This window comes from Brachypodium distachyon, chromosome 4 (genome assembly GCF_000005505.3).
Source record: "Brachypodium distachyon strain Bd21 chromosome 4, Brachypodium_distachyon_v3.0, whole genome shotgun sequence".
NCBI lineage: Eukaryota > Viridiplantae > Streptophyta > Magnoliopsida > Poales > Poaceae > Brachypodium > Brachypodium distachyon.
Genome location: NC_016134.3, coordinates 31,858,241 through 31,875,240, shown reverse-complemented (window position 1 = coordinate 31,875,240; position 17,000 = coordinate 31,858,241).

Genomic DNA, 17,000 nt, shown 5'->3' with positions numbered 1-17,000 from the left:
ACGATAAACACCTCAATACTTACACGCATTAATGTGCTCATCGCAGGATTTTGCAACATGAATATCATTACCAAACTCTACAGAAGAAAGTAATTACAAAGCTCATACAGGGAGCAGAATATCAAATATTACAAAGAGAGGACACATGTCCCAACATTACATCATTACATCAGCGGAAGTCGAATTATGCCCGAGTACGGACAAGAATACAGCATGGCCTGAAGAGGCTGGAAGCTGGAAGGAAACCTGCCACGAGTCTCAGGACCCTGATCTGGATCTCTTGGCTAAACATCGAATCCAACGTCGTGATCCACGAAGAAGCTAGCAACTCACCTGCTCTGCTGGAACCTCTGAAGAAAACAACGTTGCAAAGCAACCGAGTACAAAGTACTCGCAAGACTTACATGGAGATCTAATCTAATTACGCAACAAGTTTCAAAGGAGGAAAATATGGTGGGGTTATGCAGCAGCAACAATATTTAGAGAGACACTCTAATAACAACATCTAATGAGAGGATAAGAAGCGTCTACCAAGTGAGGTGATAAACTATCAACTAACACCAAACACCACAATCCTCATATCACCCCTTTAACACCCTATGAGGAAGCAATCCAAAGGACACTCACACTTAAGCAGTTTAAGCATATCCATGATTAAGGCTAATTACTACTCAAGTTTATGAGCTTAAGTTGGTTAAGTTCTCTATGATCAAGTAATGACCAACCAAGTCGTCCAAAACCGCGGACACGGCTTTCCGAAAGATTTATCCCTGCAGGGTGCACCAATTTACCCGTACACGTTCGACCAACCCGCGAATACCAAGCGTGCTCACACTCAAATGTGCGCTGGCTGGATTGAGCCACATGACATTTCCCAGTTCCAACTAATCCAAGGGGACCACCCAACTGAGTCTAATCCGAAACGAGAGCCCGGCCGAAGCGTCGTACAGACTCAAGAGTTGCGAGGACAGCTGGTAGTGGTTCAGGGCCTGCAAGATGACCACTCCAGACTAGTGCCGCAATCCTATATGAATGCAAAGTCACCAACAAGTCTCCAACACAACACCAGTGTATATGCGATATGCCAAATGGAACGCCCGAACTATGTGGCCCTTGGAAGAACTGAGGATCAAGTACTAAGTCGAGGAGGAACCCATATATTTTCCCACGAGCGGTTAGCGCGAAGTTTCTTGGGTCGGCGAAAACGAAAACTCAGTCCTTAGGTCGGCGCAAATAGAACAAATCACCAATGCATTAGAGCACGGCCTTCCATCATTGCCTTGTTACAGTTAAATATCATATCACAGTTTAATAATTGTAATTTAAATACAGGAAGTAGCATGTGGATGTAGCAATTATGTAACCCCAGAAGTAAGGACAAAAGACTAGCAACTAAGCATGACATCTAATGATCAAGATGTAGGGCAACAACAAACATGTGACATGGTATTAGGACAAGTAACAAGACATAAGGCAATAAGTGGAGCTGACTAATAAGCTATGCAATCCTAATGGCATCGTGACAAGACTGAGATCGTAACTTAATGCAAGATTGAGGGAGAGGCAATAGGTATAATCAACATGGTCAAGGAATGGCTGCTTGCCTGGAGTACTCAATTGCCCGGAATTGAGCAAGAATCCTGAAAGAAGAACACAAGTGCAGTCGTCGTCGTAGGAATCGAAGACTAGCGAGGAAGAAGCAAATACACCACATAAAAGAAAAATATAAGCATACAAGATACACATGGTAATGTTAAATGCGCAATCAAAAGATGATGCATGACATCTTAACAGCAAGTGAGTAGATGATATACTAATCATATTAAATGGATTGGAATTCCTAAAGCAATGGAATTCCAACTCCAGAAGGAAGAGGTAAGGTGTTTTAGGATAAACAATAGGTTACAGTTGCTCAAACATGAATGAGAATGCCATATTAATATTCCTTGCATTTTCCTGATCAATTTACATATCAAGTTCGCATGATTTGGACATGGGTAGGTGCAACACATGATTTAACAAGAATAACACAAAGATCCGACAAGGTCGGGGTTGCACACACTAGTGGAACAAGATACCGGCAACTATCGAAACTATCGGTACAAACACGGACATCTCATACAATACATGAATATCATCGGTCGCAACCTACGGGTCTACGCCACAAATCGGTCGCTCCAAGGTTCTACCTTCGTTGCGTGCCACGGCGTAGTCGATGTAGTCGAGGTAGTCGTGCATGTAGGCGATTTAGTCGTCGTAGTCGTTCATGGCTCGTCGTACGTAGTCGTGGGCGGCTACAAATCCGGCTCCAGGTCTTCGGTCTCCTCGGGCACACGGTAGCAGCAAGCACCAACACACAACAGTTCCACCAACAAAGAGGGAGAGCAGTAGCAGCACGCAGGGAGGAGGAAAAGCAGCGGCAGCACAGAGAGGTGCAGAGAGCAGCGGCAGCAGCAACCAAGCGAGAGGGCAGAAGCAGCCAGAGAGAGAGGAGCAGCAGCTAGGCTAGTGGGCGGCTCTGGCTTGGGACTTCGGACTGGACGGAGATGGCCAGAAGGGGGCTCGGCCTGGGCTTGGGGGCTGGAGGCAGAAGAAGAGGAGCGGCTCGGGCCTTCGGGCTGGCCGCGGGCGGAGCTTGGGAGGAGGTCGATGGTGCTCGGTGGAAGGGAGGCGGAGCAGGCCGGCGAGATGGGGGCGAGCGACGGGGAGAGGCGGCGCAGGCCAGCGAGATGGAGACGCGCGGTGGAGGGGAGCTCGGCGACGGGCGGTTGCGGGGAGACAGCACGGGAGAGAGGGAGGCGCGCGAGGTGGTGTCGGGCGGCACGGGGAAGCGGAGCGGTGCTGCGAGGGAGCTCGGCAGCGTGGGGCGGAGGACGAGCGCCGGCGGGGAGCAAGGGAGCAGCAGACGCGGGCCGGCGAGGTTGAGGCGGCGCGGGCGCAGAGGGCAGGCGGCCACGGGAGAGGGAGAGCGGCGCGGCGTAGAGGAGCTCGGCGCTGGGGAGCAGGGAAGATGGAGGGCGCGAGAGGAGGCGGCGCGGGCAGGCGCGGCGTCGTGCGCGGTGGAGGCGGCCGGAGGAGAGAGCGGCGCCGGGGAAGAGAGAGGCGGAGAGGGGAAGGGGAGGCGCGTGGGGTGGTCGCCGGCATGGGGAGCAGCATGTGAGAGAGGGAGCCAGCCATGGAGGAGCTCGGGGAAGGGAGAGATCGAGGGAGAGCGAGGCTTCGGGAGGAAGAAGCCAGAAGAGAAAGGGGATCGGGGAGGAAGATGGGTGGTGGCGGCCAGGAAAGAAAGAAAAAGAAAGGAAGAAAAAGAAAGGAGACAGGAGTGAATTAAATAGTCAGGGTTAGGGTTTGTGTTGGTGGGCTTTTGGGCCAACTAAAGCCTCAAACAAAATACAGGTTTTGCAAATTTAGTTTTTCGCAAAAGATAGGTTTAATTAAACCCGAATTAATTTGTCAAACAAAAATAAGATTTCTACAAAAAATAATTTTAGACTTTCGCGAACAGAACAAAAAGACAAGCACATGACAACACAAAAGAAGTGACATTTCGTGCAACGAATAATTATTTCATGCAACTTGATGCTAATGACATGGAAAAAATAATTATGATGACATGAGCATGACAGATGATGACAACATTTAAATTACAAAACAGTCCAAAAGGGCTTAAAAGGAAAAGGGTTGCTCTCGGGCTGTTACATCTATGCACACAAAGCAGGACGTAGGGTATTACACCTTCGGGTGGCCCGAACCTGAGTAAATCGCCGAAGTCAAAGTCCTTACCGATGAGGCTCGGAGCACTATCCCCGCACCCCACAACCTAAAAAAAGGGGCTGTCCACACTTCCGGTGTCCGCGTTCGCACACACGACATCTGGCACGCCAGGTAGGGGGCGCAAATGTTTTCCGAATCTTCACCAACGCCAACTTCGGTTCCATCCTCTGCATCAACCTCCACGATGGCGCCTCGGCGCAACGGAGGGTCATCGTGCGCCGCCACCAGGTCGAGTGCTCGGCGTGGTGCGCTGTCAGCCCAACAGCAAGGGAGTGACGACTCGTCCAGCCATCGTGCGTCGCACACGCCAAGCCTGGCGGCCCCAAGCCCTCACCCCTTGCGTGAGGCCGAGCCTACGCGGCTCACCCGTCTCGCGAACAGGCGCCGAGTGCCGCATCGGGTCCCAGCGTGCACCGGTCGCAGGAGCGCAACCCAAGCGTCCACTCGTCGCTGTCGCGTCCACCGACTCCACCGGACATGCAGCTGTCCCACCCGCCCTCGCGTGGCAGGGGCTCATGTTCCTCTCGCCAGGACGGCGAGCCTCGCAGCAGCCGGGCCGGCGCGACCAGGGCGTCGGAAGGCTTGGCGGCGATGGATGTGACGCTTGGCTTCCCGCCGGCCAACGACTCGCCTCTGCAAGGTGAGTGGAAGGCACGCCTCGCGGCTCTGCTTGCTGTCTCGCGGGCACAGTGCCCACGTCAGGCCCAGTCGCGCAGCATGGGAGCAGCGCACACGGCCGGGGCTACTGGTGCGCGGGGAAGCATGGGGGCTCGGTCTGCTTCCTCGCGCCCGAAGACCGGCGACCTGCGCGATGTACTGTCCCGCGTTGACGGCCAAGACGACCACATCTCCATCGGCTCATCTGCGGCACCGACCGGCGGGGTTCTGCGTGCGCACCTTAACGGCTGACTCGGTGAGGATGCTTGTGTCCGCATCGAGCGCCGCCGCAAAAGGGAGAATGAGCCTGCGGATTCCGGCGAGCTCAGGACTGCCATTCATGGAGCGGGGTGTCTCGCGTTCATCCCGGAACTGCGCCAGGTCATGTGGCCGCCAAAGTTCTGCCCGGACGAGGGCCCCAAGTATGATGGTACGACCGACCCGGCGGATTTCCTGCAGGTTTACTCCGTGGTGTGACTCGCCGCCGGGGCTGACGAGAAGGTTATGGCCAACTGGTTCACCCTGGCCCTCAAGACGGAGACTCGTTCCTGGCTCATGAATCTCCCGCACAACTCCGTCAAGTCTTGGAGTGACCTCTGTGCGCAGTTCCAGGGAGGATACAAGCGCCCGGGGATGGTAAACGACCTGCACGGCGTCCTCCAGAAGCCCGGGGAGTCCCCGCGCAAGTTCATGGTGCACTTCGGCAAGACTCAGCATAGCATCCCCAGCATTTCCCCGGAGACGGTCATCGCCGCATTCTACGCGAATGTGCATGATGCCCGGATGCGGGAGAAGCTAAGCACGCACATGCTCCGGACCACCACCAAGCTGTACGCGCTTGCTCACAAGGGCGCCTGACAAGACGAGGCCCGGAGAGCACCCGGAGAGCCCCGCTCTGACTCCGAGTCAGTGGGCGGGAAGAAGAAGAAGGAGGCGTGGAAACACGAAGCCAACCGCGTGCTTGCCGTTGAGCCGGGAATCACTCCCGCGAAGAAGTCCAAGGGTACCGATTCTGCCCCGGACCGGGGGACCGGCATGTGGTGCCTCATTCACAAGTCTCCCACCCACAACCTCCAAGATTGCAGCAAGGTACTATCCATGTCGAATGATAACCATTCTGGTGCAGCGAATGGAAGAACCCAGCTGACAGCAGGTGCTTTAACTGCGTCGAGCCTGTCCACATCTCCCGGGAATGCCATGCGAAGGAGAATGACGCAGGCAATGCCGGGGCTTAGGCTGGGGCTGGCCGCGGTGTGCGCGGAGGAGGCCGGGGAGCCCGTGGAGGCGGCCGCGTGGGGCGCGTCGCCCCTGCTCACGCGTCCCCGGCCGAGGACAACGACGACGACGACGACGACTACGCTGTTGATGAAGAGGGCGAGGGTGCTGGGTACCAGTCGGTGAACGAGGTGGTCTGCATCCATGGGGGAGCCTCAGCGTTTGCGTCTCATCGGTAATTCAAGAAGCTCACCCGAGAGATCAACACCCTCGAGCACGGGCGCTCTGCCCAGATGCCGTTGAGCTGGTCCGCTACGCCCCTCACCTTCGACATGAGCGACCACCCCGAGCGCACCACGGGTGTAGGCATCCTGCCCTTGGTGGTCTCTCCAACCGTCAACAACACCCGGGTGACCAAGATGCTCGTGGACGGGGCCTCAAGCTTGAACCTCCTGTCTGCGGCGGTCATGAAGAAGCTGGAGATATCCCAGTCCCGCATGTGTCCCACCAAGTCTTTCCAGGGAATAAATCTCGGGGAGACGCAACAGTTGGGACAGATCACGTTGCCGGTCAGCTTTGGGTCAGCCAAGAACTTCCGCACCGAGAGCGTCATCTTCGACGTGGCAGACATCCCTATGCCCTACAACGGCGTCCTTGGGCGCCCGGCGCTAGCCAAGTTCAGGGCTGCGTCGCACGTCGCCTACAATGTCTTGAAAATGTTGTGGCTCGCTGGGGTTATAACTGTCACACCAGTGGCCCACGGGGCCCCCCTGTTGCTGGACGCGTGGGTCGCGGTGTGGTTCCCGACAAGGCAAGCTACCCGGACAGGTGCGTTCCCGGGAACCTTCACCCGGCAAGGGGGTGGGGGGTCGAGCTCCCTCGCAAGCGGAACAGCCCTGCAGCTGGGGCTCACGCCTGGCAAGTTCTCGCCTGGCTGGGCAGGTGAAAAGGTGAGGCGCCGAGGAGACAAGGCATTAAAAGCTCCGACAAGTCTAGAGCGGCGGGTCTAGTCTTGAACAGCAAGGCTATCATAACTAGCCCAGGACACATTTTACTCACTGTAAATAGTAGATAGGCCCATGCATCCCAGTTCTCCCGATGCGTAGCAAGAAACGTGTCTCTTTGTAAACACTGTCACCTGTGGTATCCCCTTAGGTATAAAAGGAGGACCAATGCCACCGGTCAAGGGGTTCCAACCCAATTCTAGTCAATAGGCTCTTAGCAGCACAAATAGTCTGGCCCGAGAACCACCTTAGCAACCTGTAACAACAGTACACACCAGAGAATAAAACTCAAAGCAGGACGTAGGGTATTACACCTCCGGGTGGCCCAAACCTGGGTAAATTCATCGTGTCACACTCTGTGTCTTTGGCCACGCCGGCGATCGCCGGGGCAATCCCCACCGCCCACCACCGAACTGTAAAAGGGGGCGCCCAGCATCCCCGGTGCCGGAGTTTCGGGCTCCGACATCTGGCGCGCTAGGTAGGGGAGCGTGCGGAGAGTTTCTGGTGACCGCCAGCGTCACCGTCTGTGTCTTCATCAACTTCGTTTCCATCGACATGCTGCCAAAGAAGCCTGTCGACCCAAAGATCGACCCGCACGGCGCTCTGGCAACGCGCACACGGTCTCACGATGTCACCCGGGCCTCGCAAGGCCAAGGGGACCTTGGATCTTCACTACATCCTCAACAGCAGCAACAGCAGGAGCTACTTCCTTCGCCCCCTCCTAGGCTATCCGCAGACAATCGACCGAGCGGGAGCTCCGGCCCCAAGCACCAGAGCCGGAGCCAGCCGCACGAACGATGCCATCGTCGGTCGTGCTGGGCACTAGGATCGTCCAGTCGTGGGTGGTGATCATCACCGCCCACACCAGAGTCACGGTGCGTCCCGTTTGACACACCCTGGGTCTTTCGCCCAGCAGCAGGAACCCGAGGTTGGGCAGGGTGAAGGTGACGGGCAGAATATGCCACCGCCACCCTCCCGTACTCGAGCGGAGGCCCTCGTGGTGGTGCGTGCCATGGTGTGCTATGAGCCGCCGCAGAGGACACCAGCACACGAAGCATGGAGTGCCGAGCTGAAGGCGCTCCTAGATTTCGCCAGCCGTCGCATGGACGGATCGCGCGGCGCGTCCAGCTCTCGCTCCGGGATGGGCCGTGGGCCCGACTTCGGGCGGGGGTAGGAGCCGAGTCATGGGGAACAACCTTGCGCCTCGGCCCAGCCTACTCCTGCACTTGAGGAGTACACCGGCACCGGGTTTGGTGACGACTCAGTTGACTAGTAATCGACAATCATCCCGGAGGAAGCCAAGGGTGTCCTCAACGCACGACGCGGGGAGGACCTGCGTCAATGACTGGAGCGCCATCGCCAACAGGAGCTCGGGCACAACCAACTCGGGGGGCAAGGTGATGCTCCGCTCGGCATTGACAACAGCTACGCTGCGTTTACTCGAGGATTTCTGAGTGCCATCAGCAACAGGAGCTCGGGCACAACCAACATGGCTCCACAAGTTCTGAGTGCCTGCGCTCGGTACGTACGACGGCACCGTAAATCCCAAGGATTTCCTCCTGACTACTCGTTCGATATGCATGACATTGGCGCCGACGACAAGGTCAGGGCCAACTGGTTCCACATGGTCCTGAAGGGATCAACGAGGACTTGGTTGCTGAACTTGCCCGCCGGGTATGTTACCTCATGGGCGGACCTGCGCGAGAAGCCCCTTTAAGTGGCCTCGAAGGAAGTTCCAATGATTTGGAGGAAGTTCCGATCAGCTGGAAGTTCCGGTCAGCCGGAAGTTTCGCAAATTCCATTGAGGGGTAACCGAGAGCACCCGGAAGTTGGGCCGGATGTTCCGATGCCTGGAGAGCTGGGTGCACTGGATCGTCTTTTCTCTCTCTCACTTTGGGTAGCCTTTATGTGGGTGCAAATATGATAGATTTGTGTATGTGAAGTTGATTCACCCATTACCTTCAATATAAATAAAAAGCCGCTAAACACCGCTACGCTTCTTTCCTTTTTGAGGACAACGAATCGTCTTGTGCCATTTGATCTCAAATTTGAAACACTCGAGCACACGGTTAGTCCACGTGTCATGTTGTCATTAACGCCAAAACACTTAGGGATCAAAAAGCCCTTTCAACCAGCCTTTTCCCGATGCATCGCCATGGCTATCCATGCACCTATACTGAGCTCGCTCTGAAGTCTGAACACGCTACCTTTTTGACCTGCGCTCGTGACTTATATAGATTCCATACATATCTCTGACGCATCCTATGTAGGGCGTGTCACAGATATCCTGTGACCATATATAGTTCTGACCCGTTTCTACTGCAAGTGTCAGAACGTTATTGAGCTTCAAAAGCTTGCACCACTGACTCTTGTCGGATGAAAATGCATCATCTGTCTAGCAACCTATATATATCCCCGGTCCCCAGTGCGTATTCAAAAGGAAAAAAAAACTCTCTCGCGAAATCTCTTCTTTGAATCCTTCCTTCATGGGTCGTAGTGGATACATCAACGATGGTGCTGAATCAATGATGTCGTGGCTTAGGGACTCCGTTTCCTGCACCTCCTCCATCCAGAACATAGATCATCTTCTTGAAGATGATCCTGAGAATGATCCTGAGTACCTCCTGTCCATTGAGGAAGGTAGGATGGTGGAGGTAACTCAAGTGTCGAAGCTGCAAGCCATGCTAGAGTAAGAAAAGAAGGTGAACAACAGATTGTCCGCTGATATGCTCAAACTAGAGTTTGAACTTGCTGCCCAGGACGGGGTGATAGAAGGTATCAAAACGGAGATACAAGAAGCGAAGAAACTGATTGAAAACCTCAAAGTTCAGTTACAAGAGCAGACTAGCTTCTGTGTGGCATGTGTACAGCATTGCAGCGATATTAGCTGCTATTTTGTGTGTGTTTTATTAGCCGTAGCGTCGCTTTTATTTGAATTAATTAGCAACTATGCATAGTGCATGAATAAAAATGAATTCCAACAATTCTCTGACGTGCTCTAGAACAAGAAGTCGGTGAGCATCAAAATGTATACTGACGTCTCGGCACAACAACGTGTCAGAGAATTCCTCGTAAACAAAGTTGCGCGACTTCCTCGTAAACAAAGTTGCGCTTCCAAGAAGCAAAGTGTCACAAAAGCTAGATCTTCTTCTGACATTTACAAGACATGTAAGCGTCGGTAGCAACTACGTGTCAGAAGTGTGGACGTTCTCTGACGCTTCTTACTGGTAAGTGTCAGAAATAGCTTCGTACCGTACCGCGGCCTCCTGATGCTAGCAGTGACAGTCCTTATAAGAGGCGTCAGATGTAAGTGTCTGCCGTGACGAATTTTTAATTTTGCGTCAGTGGGCAGATTGCAGGAGTAACGGATTCTGTGGTAGTGATCAAAAGATAATTCTTCTAGTCAGGTTAAAGAAGCGTTAAAAATAAAAAGGGCAAGCACCGTACTTCAACTTTCCTGCAGGTAATATGGGGCAAGCTCTCATCAGTAGAAAAGAAAAACATGTCCGACAGGACACTATCAGACACACCGGACAAGTTGCCGCATATCAATACAATTCCATTGTCATCAATGGAATACCACCAAACTAAAACTAAAAAATGATATAGAGCTTGCTAACAAATGTGCCTGACAATATTGTCGTTGCCTGAAAATATAAAATTTTGAACTTCCATCAACAGTTTTAGCCATAATATATAGGCTAAATTCAGGCTTCAGACTCATACCAGAAAAAAAAGCAGGAGCCAGGGCTGCATAAGAACTGACCACTTGCAGGGCTTTGAAGAGCGGAGAAGGCCAAGCCAGGGGTCTTCAGTCTTCACGGTGAAAGAAAAGAGTGGCGGAACCAGACAACAAGAGGAACCTCCGAACCTAGAATTGGCCTCTCACAAGATCGAAATGACTTATACGCCGCCGTTGCTCAAGCGAGCCCTTGGGGAGGCGGCAGCATCCACGCCTCACTGCCAATGGAGGAATCGAAGACAAAAATGTCGGTGTGCCGACAGTGAGTCTGAACTGTCACGGCTGCTAGCATGTTCATCCAGAGACAGTACTACAAAACGATCTATATGTAACGGCACATCAGTAACGGGTCCGCCGCGATCGTTATTGATGAACAACATCAGTGTCGGTCGCGGCCGCAACCGTTACTGATGAACAAAGCAGGGTCTGCCCGTCCCCGCCCAGCCATACATCAGTGGCTGTCGCGCGAGACGACCGCCACTGATGAACCATCATACCCCGCGAGAGACATCAGTGGTAACCGACCGCCACTGATGAATCACGCATCAGTAACGGCCGTCCAAGTCCCGACCGCCACTGATGACCGTCGCGGTTTAAATACGCTGGACAGAGCCGCAGCTGGTCGCGATGCGCGTTGTAATGGACCAGCTGCGGCCCCTTCTTCTCCGGCAAGGGCGAACCGCTGCCCGAAGCCGCCCTTGCCGCCGGCGAGCCCACCAGGTAGCGTCTCCTCCCTCTCCCTTCCTCCTCTCTCCCCCCTGCGCCGGCGGCCGCCATCTCAATGGCCGCCCGACGAGCTTCATTTTTGGAGCTCTGGCGGCCGGCGAGCTCCGATCTTCAAGCCCGAAGCTTCCCTCTCCCTTGCAAGCTCTCTCTCCCTCCCGATCTGTCTCGCCGGCCTCCAATTTCTCTTCGAAGTTCCCCAATTTCAAATTTTTGAGCTCCGGTCGCCGGCCAAAATGCGGCTTCCTCGTCGTCGCCCGGACCTCCCCTCTCCCTTGCGAGATCTCTCTCCCTCTCAATCTTTCTCGCCGGCCTCCAATTTCTCTCCGAATGTCTTTAATTTCAAATTTTTAGTTAGCCCCGGTTAATTAACACCTTAATGCCCTTGTCAATGATTAGGCTAACTATTTTGCTTTGTGTTTTCTTGTGTATTATGTTGTAGATCGAAGGATCGTTTTTGAATGTACGCCAAGGAAAGAATCAATGCTCGATGGATAACCGAATGGACGGTCTTTTTTGGAGTCGAGAAAGGTGATATGGAACGAAAAGGACTTGTGATGATGCATTGTCCATGTCGCAAATGTGGAAACAAATGCATGATGAAGCCTGAAGATGTTCAGATGCATGTGCTGCCATCGGGTTTTGTGGAAGGCTATTCTCGCTAGACTTGTCGCGGGGACGATGCGGTTGATGTCGGTAGCGGTAGCGAAGATGATGATGTCCTGCGGTATGATCTGGCGAATGATTCCGAGGAAGAAACAAGGGTCGATGAGGAGGCTAATGTGGAAGGTGAAGGAACTTCACGTGGCAAGATTGCCGAAATGCTAGATGACCCGTACCTACGGGACCAGCTGGAGGACCCCGAAGATGAGGCAGCGTCTGCTCAGTTCAAAAAATCGTTGGAGGACGAAAACACACCGTTGTATGATGGAGCTGGCGAAGAAAACAACATGCTCAAAGTGACGCTCGAACTTTTGAGGTTGAACGCAGATCATGCTAGTCAGACAAAGGCTTCACAGACTTGTTGAGTTACCTTGCTTCGGTTTTTCCACAGCCAAACAAGTTGCCCAAGAGCACATACGAGGCGAAGAAGATTACATGTCCGCTTGGATTAGATTAAGTGAAATATCATTCATGTCCAAACGACTGCATGGTATACATTGGAGAGTACGAGAACCATGAGAGCTGCCACATATGCGGTGCATCGAGATACAAGAAGAAAAACGTCAGAGCTGGTGAAGACGATGGGGAAGAAGTGATGAAAGGCAGGCCGTCAAAGACTGTCTGGTGGCCGAGTTGAGCGTTGGATGCAGAACGTTAAGGACGCGAGGTATCTCGTCTATCACGATCCGACGCGAGCTGCATTCGATCCTGACGGGCACTACCGTGTGGAGGAAGCTGGGGTCCTAAGACATCCTGCCGATGGGACTCAGTGGAGGAACTTCGACACAGCATTTCCAAATTTCGGGACAGAGCCCAGAAACCTGAGGCTCGGTCTCAGCACTGACGGGATAAATCCTTTCGGAAACATGAACAACAAGCACATCACATGGCCAGTGATCTTGTTTGTCTACAACCTTCATCCATGGTTAATCATGAAGAGAAAGTACATCCACATGTGCATGCTCATACAGGGTCCAAAGCAGCTGGGAGCTGACCTAAATGTGTATCTGCAGCTAGTGAAGGTTGAGCTGAAGCAGCTTTGGAACCCTGGCAGAGTGGTTTGGGACGCAAACAGGAGGGAGTACTTCACGATGAGAGCAGCGCTTCTGACCTGCGTGCATGACTAACCCGCGAATGTAAATACTTCATGCCAGGTGACACATGGCTACAAGGCCTGTACAAAGTGCGGGGAAAACACGACATCAGAGAAGTTGCCCGCTTCATCCAAAATTGTTTACGTGGGCCACCGAAAGTGGTTGGATGCTAAAGAACCCTGGAGGGATGACAAGGAGAGGTTCAATGGGAAGATGGAGCACGGGACAGCGCCGAAGGAGAAGACTGGTATGCAAATCCTCGAAATTGTGAACGATCTTGAAGTTGTTCCCGGAAAGATTGGTGCGAAGAAATATAAGGAACCTGAAGGCGTCATGTGGAAAAGAAGGTCCGTATTCTGGGACCTGGAGTATTGGGCACATTTAGAATGCCGCCACAGCATAGATGTCATGCACGTGGAGAAAAATGTATGTGACATCGTGCTGGGGTTGCTGATCAACATTCCAGAAAAGACGGAAGATGGACCCAATGTACGGAAGGATCTGGAACTCATGTCTATCAGAAAAAGAGTTGTGGGGCAAAGATCAAGTGTCGGCAGCCGACAAGAATGGTTTCGTGACGGTGACCACGCGGTGTCGTCTTGCGTCTTACAACCTGTACAAAGACGAGTTGCATAGGATGTGCCAGTGCTGCAGGGCATTAAAGTCCCATCGAACTACTCATCGAGCATCAAACATCTAGTTGACATGAAAAGTCACAAGCTATCTGGCATGAAGTCTCACGACAACCATGTCATACTCACTCGGTTACTTCCAGTCGCAATCAGAGGTATCATGGAGCAGCACGTAAGGGAGACAAGCATGAAGCTTTCTGACTTCTTTGACAGCATCTCGCAGAAGTCAATCACCGTTGGACGATGCCGGATACTACAGGATAGTATGATACAGATTTTGTGCGAACTCGAGATGTTCTTCCCTCCATCATTCTTCGATATCATAGTCCATCTAATGATCCACATATGCGATGAGATCTTGTCCCTAGGGCCCTCGTTTCTGCATAACATGTATGGCCTTGAACGATACAACGGGGTTCTGAAGCGCTACGTTCGTAATAGATCGCGTCCGGAAGGTAGCATCGTGGAAGGCTTTAGGGCAGAAGAGTGCATCGAGTTCTGCACGGATTGGTTGGCCGATCAGAAATCAATAGGTGTTCCCGAATCACGGCACAAGGGCAAGCTCGAAGGCGAAGGTGGCCTTGGACATACATTCCTTAATGTCTATGGAAGAGGAAGGGAAGCTGACTTTGAAAGAGGACATTTGGTTGTGTTGCAAACTGTCGATTGCTGCCGGCCTTATCAGGAAATGCACATGGAACAACTGTGAAATGAAAACCCTAAAAGAGGAGAAGTCTGGATCCACTGGGAGCACAATAAAACATTCGCAGCGTGGCTGAAGAATTATTGGTACGGCAGAGAGACGACCAATGAATCAGAAAAGACGGTTGCATGTTTGTCACGGGAACCTGCTTACCACGTCTCTACTTGGCAATCATATGCGATCAACGGATATAACTTCTACACTGCGTCTCAGGACCGTAAAAGCACGTATCAAAATAGTGGTGTAGTCATGACTTCTGAGACCGTGACCGGCGACAACAGCAAAACCAAAGCGTTCTTCGGCGTTATCGAGGAGATCTGGGAATTGGAGTACACAATCACAAAGATCCCAATGTTCCGTGTTAGATGGACCAAAGGTGACAAAGAAGAAAGTCACAGGTTCATGACGATGGTGCTACCTCCTGAGATCCCTCGTGAACAAGTTGACGTGAGAAAAATCCCGGCAAGAGAGGAACCATGGGTCTTTGCTAAACAATCAAGCAGGTATTTTACATAGACAACCCGGCAAATAAAGGCCGCGTCGTAGTAAGAAGAGGCAAAAGAAGCATTGTTGGAGTGGACGGAGTTACCTCACAAGAAGACTACGAAGGTTTCCATGATCCGACGACCGCCGCAGATGACGAAGAAGCGGAACGCACGATATTAACAAGGAAAAGGAGAGGGAAAAGAAGAAGTGATGGGAGCGAGAGCGAGAAAATACCACAAAAACCCTACCTCAGAAGCACTACTGCGAGGAGTCAAGTTATGACTTACCGAAGGAAGGAGAAGCACCAGTAGTCACATTGTAATGTACTCGTACTGAATTTGAATGCAAACTTTGTACTAAGTGAAATTATGTGTGATCGATGTACTTTTGTGTATGCATGTGATGAATTTTTTGAATGTAATTTAGCACAAATACTAGAGAAATGCATTAATTTATTCATCAAACTTTAAATACATGAATTCCATGATGTAAAAATACTAGACAAATGGAGTCCATGTTCCATGCTCATCAGTAACGGTCAGGCTGCTATGCGCCCGTTACTGATGAGTAGTTGGGCATTGCACATAGGAGAACATCAGTGGCGGTCGCTTTCTAGCACGACCGTTACTGATGATTGAATCATCATCAGTAACGGTCCGCTTCCTTACCCGACCGTTACTGATGTGCTTCGGCATATAAAAGAACACCCCAAACCCTAGCCCGTCATTCTTCTCGCCTCTTCTCGCCTGCACGTCGCTTCACAGCCGACCAGTAGTGGGCGCTCTGACCCTCGTGGGGGCAAAGCCCTGCCGGAATTTCGCGACGCCGCCGCTGTTTACCCCACGCTGCCCGAGCCGGCCGCCGACCTCCTCGTCCTCGTCCTCACCACCGCTCCAGAGCCCGCCGCCTCGTCATCCTCGCCCCCGCGCCTGGAGCCCGCCGCCACCCCGCATCCTCGTCCCCAAGCCCGCTGCCGCCGTCTTCCTCCTCCCCGAGCCCAACGCTGACGTCCTGTGACCCCACGTCGACCTCGTCCCCAAGCCCGACGCTGCCGTCTCCCTCCTCCCTGAGCCCGCCGCCGACATCCTGCGACCCCGTGCCGCCGTCTCCCTCCTCCCCGACGCCCGAGCCCGCGCCCTCCTCCTCCGACACAGGTTAGGGTTAGGGTTAGGATTTGATTCCCCGTCAAATTAGGGTTAGGATTTGAGTGTGTCAAATTAGTTGTTGTCATATAAATGATAGGAGAATAATGCTATCATATGTTGTCATATATATACTCATAGGAGAATAATGCTCATATTAAGTGTGTCAAATTAGTTGTTGTCATATATGTTGTCATATATATGTTCATAGGAGATCGAATAATGCTGTCATATATATGCTCATAGGGATCGAATAATGCTGTCACATATGCTGTCATATATATGCTCATAAGAGATCGAATAATGTTGTCATATATATGCTCATATGAGATCGAATAATGTTGTCACATATGTTGTCATATATATGCTATTCCATGTATATGGGCTATTCCATGTTGTTTACGTGCCATATAAATGTTGTTTATATGCTATATACATGCTGTATATGAATTTTTGCTTTGGTAAGTGCTTCATTTATGTGAATTGTGGGCCCGACCATCGTGTCGGGTCATTGGAGAAGGGGCCAGCCATCATGCCGAGGGGGTACATATGCGGGTGGGTTTTTTATGCAGGTTTCGAGCTCCTAGTAGACAAAAATTGCTAGTTTTTTAGCATACGTCATGCCGAAATTTTCGGCCGATATATATTTGATGGTTTTGATGGCATAGGTACGAAATGGGCAAGAGTAGACAGAAATTAGTTCTTGAGCACGGAGCTCCTAAGGAGGTACATCGTGTCGATGAAGAGTCTTCATCGAGAGAGCAAATTGCCAGCTCTGGCGGCGAACCTAGCTCTGGCGAAGGTAGCTCTCGTTCAGAAGAGCGCGACAACGAGCGACGTGTGGAAGAGAGTAACCCGCAGCCTATTGCTTCTACGGCTAAGAAGCCAAGGAAGAAAACACCAAGGGGGAGCCACAACTTGAAGGAGTTTTGTTACGTGGTCACTCGGCACTCTGACAGAGGCCGACCGGAGTCGCCTGAGAGGGCCTTTGCAACGACCTGTGGAGCCGTTGCACGTAAATATTGCAAGATCACCGACGAGTGGAGTGACATCTCCGAAGTCGTTAGAAACACGTGCATCGCGGATGTTGCAAGGAGGTTCCAAGTCACTGACGAGTGGCGCGAGCGATTCCTAGCGTCCGTCAACATAGCAGTGCGGAATGGTC